Genomic DNA, 10,126 nt, shown 5'->3' on the forward strand with positions numbered 1-10,126 from the left:
CCAAAGTGGGAAAGGAGGTGGTACCACTTAGACAAGACTGGGAAGAAGAAGTGGGGGCCCCAATGAGTGAAGGGGTGTGGGAGCGTGCCCAGGGATATCACAAAAAAGTGTCGAGAAATGCCAGACTACAACAGATACAATTATATATCACCCACAGGGCGTATATGACGCCGCAAAGGATAGCCAAATTCAAAAACACAGGGCGACAATCATGTCCCAAATGTAACGAAGAAAATGCTGGAATGGTACACATGTTTTGGTCATGCCCAATAATAGAACGCTTTTGGGGAGAAGTAGCGCATAGGATGGAAGACAAAGGGATCAAAATAGATGTAGATACAGTGTGGGCTTCCCTACTGGGAGGGTTCCCTAGACCACATAAACTAAAGCATGTGAGTAAATTGAAAGATCTGGTATTTTTTTTATTTTATTTTTATTTGCATGTGGTTCTATCAAAAAATGACAGAACCTTTACAAAATTTAAAACACAATAATTGTTAGAGTATAATTCATAAAACATGTAAAAACATCATTCCATATAAATTCATAAAAGGACATAGCACATGTGCAAAGAGCAAGGCAGTTATTGCATTTGAATTTGAGAGAGTGCAAATACAGACATTCTGGTATATGTACTAGCAAAGAGGAAAATTGCAATGGGATGGAAAACATGCCATATGCCGAGGATAGAAGCGTGGTGGAAGGATCTACAAAAATGGACAGAGGCGGAAACAGTAGTATGGCAAGAGGTGAGTAATCTGGGGGGGGGGGAGGAGGAGGCAGGAACCTTTATGGCCTTGAAACAACTAATTGCTGAATTATTTGGGCCCATACATGACTGGACTAGAGATCACGACCCACCAGAAACAATTGAATTGGCAATCCTATTGAATGATGAAGAAACAGAACAGGAAGGAAAGTAGGCTGGGGGAGGGGTGAAACACAGTGTATAAAAATACAATGTATATTAATATTATTATGGACACTGTAATGTTTGGTTTGTGTTGGTTGTTGAAATAAAATCAATAAAAATTAAAAAACAAAACAAAAAATGTCCAACTACCAGACAGATAGCCCCTCAGCCCTCAATCTAATAGATATGGATAATGCATTACAGAAAAATCATGGCCTAGATGAGCCGGCCATAGAGAACGTGGCTCAGGAATTGCCACCTAAACCAGTGTTGACTAGGAAGCAAAAAAGATTGGTGGTTAGGGCTGAAAACCGTCGGGTACTTCAAACAAAAACAGTAAGTGCAAATAAAAATAATGTTCAATTTGAGGTGCTTTTTGGTGAGACCCTTAGATTTGTACTCACGCGACCGATACTTTTGCTCCAAATCTATTTGGAAATTGGAATTTTTTAATTGGAGATTCTGTTTTAACCTTCAGTTTGTCGCACAGATGTATGCAAACACGGAGACCATGAGCTCCTCAACTCCGTTAGTAAAAATAGAAAACCTTTTTGATTTTGCTTGCACCTTTCTTTACGCCAGTATTTCCTGTCTTCACATATATGACTTATGCTATTGCCAATGAATAAATGAGAGCATTCAAGGCCGTCTGCGTGTAGATGTTTTTATTTTTGTGATAATTCTAGGCCCTTTGGGATGACACTTGTTTCGGCATTACACTTTGCCTTTCTCAAATCCAGGCATTTCTGTGACAAAAAAATATTGAAATAATAGAAATAAATAAAAAAAATTGGAAATCATGTAATAGAACTTAAAGATATTTGCATAATAATTTCCCTGTTCAAAACGTGTGAGAGTGAATACATGAAGTAAAAAACACAACAGATTTAACCTTATACCAATTTGTGCAGCATAAACCTACAGAGAAAGCATGTGTTGGAATGGGGTCTAAAATGCCCCTTCATACTGTTATAGTAACCCGTGGGATTACTTGTTGATGAGAAAGTGAAAAGAAAATTGACATATAAATACAATTACTTTTTAGAAATTTCAGCCCCATTTATCATTCTAATGTCTGTTTCATCTTGTCCCCTACTTTGTCCTGGAAGTATTTTCCTAATGTTTCCTCCCACTCATTCCCTTTCACAGAAAAGAAAACCTAGCTGTTGCCATCGTTTGTTGTTTTGTTTAAGAAATGCATATGCGTGAAACATTTGGTTGCGATTAATGGGCTTTCTTACCCTAAAGTATCGCGGTCCCGATAATCTGCTTTATTACAGTCCAGTTAGTAATTGGGGTCAAATCCCATCTGCTAGAAAAAGTAAACACATTTAGGATGACCCTGGTTTAAGGCTTACATCCTAGTTTCATGCAGTGTAGCGAGAGATTGTTAATTTGCAATTTCCTTCTTCTAGTATGTTACGAATTCCAGAATAGAGAAAAATAAAATAATTTCAGTCTCTCTAAAAAAAGACGGTTTGACTATGAGGCATCCTCATGGTAGTGTTCATTACACTTTGATAACTTTTAGCTTTGTTGCGTCGTGTTAAGGTTCTAAAATGCACGTTGACCAAGCTCATTTAAAAACAGCATGTTCCCAAATGAGCGGCACTTGCATTGATTGCTCCCCGTATAGGGTGGGCTTGTGAGAGGACCCTACGGTTTACCTGGAAAAAGTCCAATTCGTGCTCCAAGCGTCGAGTCAGTTAGACTGCCTCTTGGATGATAGAAGAATGATTAGATATGACACTGCCTGTGAGGCAGAGTAGTCCTACCTTCATTTCCATCGGATTTCTGATAGCGGCCATGTTTTGGGCTAAGTTAGTCATGTGCATATTGCTATAGGGTGTTTGAACCCAAATTCATTTTAAATCCAAGTTTGTTATAAGTGTTAATTCGGTAATAGATATCTAATGTTTTTTTTTTGTTTTTTCAGACGCCTGATGTAATTAGATGCTTTAGTATTTTTTGGCCTTGTTGTTGGCCACGTTTGTCAATGCGTTACCGCATATTTTGCTCGCATTTCCAATGCAAGGTAGGTCGGGCATTCTGCTCATGAGTCCAAATTCTAAAATCGTGCACTCTATTTTGACTTATAATTTAAAGCGTAAAGACAATTTTTCAAACTGCATTTTTTGTTACTGAAATAGTAATCTGTCTAATTAAAGCACGTGAATATCTTGATTTTAAATGGTTTTGATTTCCACCATTTCTACCGCTAAGCATTCTGGTAGTGGTAGTTCTTCTCTGCCTTTAAATATTCATGTATTGATAGATTAAAAACCTAGATTGACAAACTCAATACTAACATAGGTGGAATTCTTGATTAGAGGTGGTTTCAAATTGCCGAATTTCAACCGCTAGGCATTCTGGTAGTTGTGGTTTATATCTATATAAAAAACACCAAGGACTGTTTCGGGATTGCCTACTGTGGGTTGCCCAGTTCAATGGTCACACTTAGGAAACGCAGTTTCTTTGTTAAAATATATTTGGGTGAGCACATGTCTCTGGCTTGGCTTTCAAGCGCATGTGAGTGCACTGTGTCGTGCTAAAAAACACATATTGGGCCACTATGAGTAGGCCATGTGTCTGCTGCTTTCTAGATGAAAAATACTGAAATCTTTAATAGGTTTTCTTCGTCAAGCAGGTGCAGAAATGTTATAAAAAATAATTAGAAGAATATTCTTCGGTGGATGCCTCTCTTTCGATTTATTGGTATTGTTGGACCCTCAGGGTTCATTGATACGGGGATCCTTAGTCGGAATACTCTGACTCTGTGCAATCTTGTTAAGCGCTAGGTCAGGTCATTCATCAGCCGACCGATTTCTGTGGTACTGAAACCACATTCATCAGGGCTCTATCGCGGGCATGTGGATGTGTGCCCTCTTGGTTACTATTGCAGCATTGTCTGCGTAAGTTTGAATCCTCTACTCTTTCCATGTAGATAGTAGTTTTTGCACGGATGGGTGAGGCGGCCTGGGACCGGTGACTACTGTTTCAACTTTCAATTATATTTGACGCTCGTTCAGTCAGCGAGTGAGTCGCTCTCTCACGCTTGCGCCTTGTCGCGCGGTGACGTCATGCATGCCGATGAGATTGTCTTCTGCACCTGCGCAGGCCGTCTGGTCTTGGCTGTGGTTTACATCTAACGTTTCCATTTTCTATTTAGATACAGTAGAGGCTAGGTTAGTAATTCCGATGCTGAAAATGAATGTTATTTAGATTTATAAGAAAATATAGGTTGCAAAACTTTTTCTGGTCCTATAGAATCCAAATTCTAAATTCTGGGTTTGCACTCTACTTAAACTTTTAAGTTAAAGCATAGAGAAACATGTTCATACAACATTTTTTGTTGTTACTGGAAATAGGAATCTGTCTGTGTGATGCTGGAAATGCATCAGAGGAACAGGGCCTCTGACTCCTTGTCCTTTACTGCTTTTTATCATGTGTTGTCATGTTTTCTGCCCAGGAGTCCATGTGGGACTCCTGGCAGTGCAGCTCTCTCTTTTGGTTTGGTGAAAAGAGCCATGGGATACCCTTATGGTACCCATGGGTAGGGGTACAACTCTGTGCCCCTAGTGTATGTTTTTGGGCACCTGTGGGTGGCCCACAGAGCAGGGTATGGGCTGGTGGCAGCTCCATGCTGAATTTGACAGGTGCTCTGGGTGTCCTCCATTTTGGGATACCCAGGCCCTGCCATTGGGATCAGTTGATTCCTGATAGGAAACAAGATGGCCCCTGTGGCCTCTTGCTTTCTATTGCCTGTTACCTTGTTTTCCCAAAGTCCTGGGAAGCCCTGACTCTGTCCCTTCCCCCTGACTGGCTGTTGGGTGGAAGTTCCATATATGGTGTTGTTGTGAAGGCCCAGCTAGACTGACTGGAGCCTTCCCAGTGACTGTATGTTGTGGGTACCTCCTGTGGGTGGGACCTGGGTGAATGGAGTGTGTGACCAATATACACTCCTTGTTGTGGTTGTCTGGTTTCTGGCATGAGAGACAAAGACTGAGACAGCCCTGCCCGAAACTGGCCTGAATGCAGTGTGTAGTGTTGAATGGCTGGGTACTTGTCCCAATCCACATTCCTTGTTGTGAGTGTCTGAAAGGGAGGAGTGTGGCCTGAATGCACTGTGTGCCTGATTGGCTGACTGACTGCATGAATGCCCTTCTGTATGATTGGCTGCTGAGTGTGTGCCAGCAGTGTGGATGAGAGACAGAATAGTATATCTGGGGACCTCTCACCACTGGTTCAGAAAGGTTCAGAAGGGTTCAGGGAACGTTCAGAAGCGTTCTGGAGCTGAGTCTCCACTCTAAGAGTAACTGGAACTGCTGATCCTCGACGTCCAGCTGGAAGAAGACGACTTGCTGTGGCATTTGCTTCGACCGATCCGAAGGCTGCCGAAATCGTCGAAGACTGACCCGAGAGAGGACCTGGTAAGGCGCCCTCTTCCCGTGCTCCGAGGGACCATCGAGCACCGCTCCATCTTCGCCGAAGCTCCCTGGAAGACAGACCCTCGAAAGGCTGCCGACCCGAGACGGGACCGCCGAGGAGATCGAAGTGAAGCACCCGGACATCGCCGCCGTCGAAGTCCATTGCCGTCGACCAGGGTTCGCAGGTTTGTGTAACCGCTGGAGGCCCGTCGAAGTTGTGTTGCCCAGCCGTGGGAACCACTTGACGCCGTGCCGCCGACGACCGGAGCCGTCCGCTCCTTTGCCCAAGAACATTCGAATCGAAGGACTCCCTCGTCCGCACCGTCGACCGCTTTATCCTGCCGGAGAAAGTCGAGGACGACCAACGCGCCGAGGAGAAACCTGCCGGTGGGTTTCCCGCCACCCGAAGACCACAAAGACTCGAACGACTCGACGCCCTTGCTGGGCCTCCGTCTCCACAATCTTTGCGGTCCAGAACTATTGTCACCGAGTTGCCCCGCACGCCTCTGCCTTGCAGGACGCCGACGCTCCGACGCCGACGAGCACCGCTCGGACGAAGCTGCCGCCTCATCGACGCCGTCCTACCCTGTTTGTCGACGGACGTTCGATGCCCCGTGTCTCCCGCTTGAAAGGGAAGGCATTCAAGAAGGGCCGTCGATTCCCCGTCGCCGAACACCGAGTTCCTCGACACTTCTCGACGATCCGTGACTCCCGCTTGAAAGGGGGTCGCTCAAGAAGGATCTGTCGACGCCTCTTCGAAGAACTCGACTCCACCAGGTACATTGGGGGGGGTAAAAACATTATAGGAGGGAATAAGACTCGCAGAACAATTTATGGACTGGGCTTGTGCTATATCTTTATTTTACAGGTTGCCCAGGTGGGGGGATCTCCACACAGAACTGTGCCTAGTGGTAGGGGCCAGTATTCTGCCTATTGCTCAACCATCTTTTCACAGTCTGTGAAATAAAAAATACAATAAAATGATTTCTTGAAGTCATTAAAATCTGATTCTAAAAATGTAATTAGTGAAGGAGAATATTGATCTTCAACAGCTTAACCAAGAATCTAAAGCTCTTCTGAATATTGACTTAGAAAAAACTGATTTGGTACCGCAGGTGGTTCAAGGCAACCAACTAGGTATAATAACAACCAATGAACCACTGATGGATGAATCCCTGTGCTCGGTTAAACAAAAACAAACAGATCTATTGAATTTCCTTCCCACATTATATATCAAGAAGGCGTCAAATAAAATTAAAGTGGCTGGTCCAAATTGAGCAGTGCAAACTCCAGCAAACTTAAATCAGTGGGGTCAAATTGGTCCATTCCGTTATAAATGGGACTAAGGAATGTGTGAAAAAATCTATTACTCAAGAAGTACTGTGGCTGCTGGTACCACACCTGCACGGTTAGATGATGGGGGGTAATGAAGAGGCACATAACACCAATGATTCAACAGATGACTCAATGGTAAGAGAGGCTAGAACTAATAATGATAAAAGGAAATACCATATTGAGTCTGCACCTGAGTCGTATGTGGTGACCCTGACCCCTGAGATCCCATCGATTATTGGGTGGGAATCTAAGCTTTCATCCAACTCGAAAGTAAATCTAAATCGTTCTGCAATGCTGAAGGCATTCCAGGCAATCCCGGCGTTGAGAACGATTAGAACTGATGACACCGCTTGGTAATGTATCTCCACAATTTACTGAAGATTTATTTCAGCAATTCATGAGTTTTGCGGCAGCCTTTCCAGGAATGACGGTGATAGGACTTGCCAACGCGACTCGGGGCAGATGATGAATGAAAAGCTGTAGGATTCTGGGACTGGGCTAACCTTGATGTCATGGAATTCCTGTGGCATAGGCAATTTGCGGTTATAACTTGATGTATTGTCTCGACCAGGGATTTGTTTGATTCAGGAAACCATGTATCAAGGTGTTTTTCAGGTGGAGGGTTATGAGATCTATAATCAACCTGCCCAAAGGTGACTACAGGGACGCCCGTCTGGGGGCCTTGCCATTATGATTAACAAAAGGATCGAGTCCTCTTTGGTGTGCGCAGAGGATGCCTTATTGGCCGGTGGAACTCTGGCAACCAGGAAGTAATTACGGGAGTCTCTTAGTTATTAATTTATATTGGAATTCCTCTAATACTCCCTTTGATAATCTGTTAGAACAGCTTAATAAAATTCTTGAAGAGGCATATTGCTCCAATCCAGGAATTGGAGTTCTGATTGGGGGGGATATGAATTCCACCTGCCTATATCTATCATGGGATGATATGTCAGGTGAACAAGGTTCTGGACTCAAATCAATCAAGAATGGGAAAAGGTGGGTTGATTACTTCATGGCATGGGATATTCAACTGGTACCTTTTGAAAGGGGGACATATCGACATACTTGGTCAAGAAGGGTTTGGACCTCTATGATTGACTATGTTTTTCTATCCACTAAGCTGCTAAGGCTAATTGATCCAATATCGATTTGCAACCGGCATTATGGAGATCATTTCACCCTGAAATCTAAGGTCCACTTGAATTTGGGTACTTTTACTTCAATACCGGTATTGACAGTGATTGAATTTGATCTGCCAGGGCTATCACTTAGATGGAATCCAAATATATGTCAAAAAACTATTCAAAAAATGCAAGAAGACCCATTGTTTGTCTTGGGAGTGACCCAAGGTGGAATGGAATGTATTCTAGCTGAACTTCAAAATTGTTGGAGTATTCATGTACATGTGAAACAAATAATGGAGGCTTATGTTGGGAGAGCTCCATCTATACATCGGCATTCCAACAACATTAAAATTGTAAAGTTAAGAAAGGAAAAAAGGAAAAAGCTACGCCAGCTTAGAATAATGAAATATGATGTAAATGTTTATTATTCATGCAAACAACAAATCATGCAGACTTATCAAAGACATTTGAAAACTTTAAAGTGTGAAATCACTATTACCGATAATCAAAATATGATTTTTGTACTACTGAGAAATGCTACTAGACAGGTGTGGAGCACACTCCGAACCCTTACTGGGGTTTCTGAATCATTACAAGAACTTTCAATATCTGCCTCAAAATGGGTTGATTTTATAAAAGCCAAATTTGCTATGCCACAGGTTTTTGAAAATGTATTGCCCCAGAACTTTGATAGATCGATGGCTAGAACCTGTCCATGGTCTATTGAAGACATACGTGGTGCTATTGTTAAATCCAAGCGTTCAAGGGCTCCAGGGCCAGATGGCATCCCTCTGTGCCATATTAAAGCTGAGCCGGACCTATGGGCCTCTATTTTAAAAAACAAATTCGATCGATCCATCTGTTAGGAATTATGCCTCCTTCTTGGTGTTCGGCAATTATTATACCTGTATATAAGAAGGGGACTAGGGAAGATCCTAGTAATTTTAGGCCGATAGCACTGATGGATGCTTCAGCAAAAATATTCACCCGTCTATTACTAGAATTAATTCAGTCACATATTTCGCTAGCTAATTTGTTGCCTAGATTTCAAGTTGGGTTCCGCAAAAACATGGGAGGTCCCCTTAATGCCACCATAATCGCTCACTTGTACCAACATACGAAACATTCTAAAACAGGGCCCATCTACGTGGCTGCCCTCGACCTCACCTTTTGATTCAGTAATTAGAGCTTTGTTGTGGGAAAAAATGTTAAAGTATGGATTTCCTGTGGACTTGGTTGCCACTATTGTGTCACTCCACCAGGGAACCAACTATAGAATACGGCTGTCCAAGGATGGGGCAATTACTGATCCAATACCCACTGACATTGGGCTCAAACAGGGCTGCAATCTGGTTGCAGTTCTGTTTAACTTATATCTGTTGGATCTCGATGTGGGGTGGTATGATGCAACTATTTTCCCGGTTAAATTAGGTGGTTTATTGTTAAATTGGTTAAGCTTTGCAGAGGATTTACTATTCTTTGACCGTACTCCGTTTGGTCTCCAGACCAAGCTTGACTTATGTTACACCTATGCTGGTAAAAATAACTTGCAAGTAAATCCAACAAAGTCCTTTATCATCTCATTTGTGGAGGGAAAGAGGAAGCAATTAAAGTTTACCTGGTGCCTAAATGGTACTCCTATTCCTCAGACTCTTTCCATCTGCTACTTAGGTTATAACCTTGCCAGTACTTACTCAGTGGTTGCATGGAAGGAACCTTTGAACAAAAAAGCTAAGTCATTTACCTCACAGATGAGGATTATTTACCGAAGATTTGGAAACTTTTCTCTACTGCCGAATTTGCAGTTTTACTTATTAAAAATAGAACCCATTCTACTATACTCCTTGGACATTTGTTTATGTGACATAGAGGATTTTTTAAATGTTATCCAGGGGAGAATGTGGAAAACAGTGTTGAGGTTGGCTTTATCGACTCCTAATACGGTTATCTGTCATGAGTTAGGGTTACTACATCTGTCTGCAAAATGGCACTGGCGTCTTCTTTCTATCTATGGAAAAATGCTGGCTCCATCAAAAGCGTCCCTCTACGAGGACCTGGATGTCATGATCACCGAGGAGCATCCTCCATCGATTCTGAAATTCAGAAATAAAATTGATGCAATTTTACATGTAGCTATGATCTCCAAGGAAGAATTAGTCATGGGTCTTCCCTCTTGTAAACTTAAATTTCAGCGATACTATTGGTGTCTTTTGGTTGATAGACCAAAATAGCAAATAGCAAGTCATATTATGAATATGCTAAATGTATGCGTCAATGGGGAGAGCGGGCAAAATATCTAGAGATTTTCCCCTGTAATAAGGCTA

The sequence above is a fragment of the Ambystoma mexicanum genome, chromosome 3p (genome assembly GCF_040938575.1).
Source record: "Ambystoma mexicanum isolate Mex_15411 chromosome 3p, UKY_AmexF1_1, whole genome shotgun sequence".
In the NCBI taxonomy this organism is placed as follows: domain Eukaryota; kingdom Metazoa; phylum Chordata; class Amphibia; order Caudata; family Ambystomatidae; genus Ambystoma; species Ambystoma mexicanum.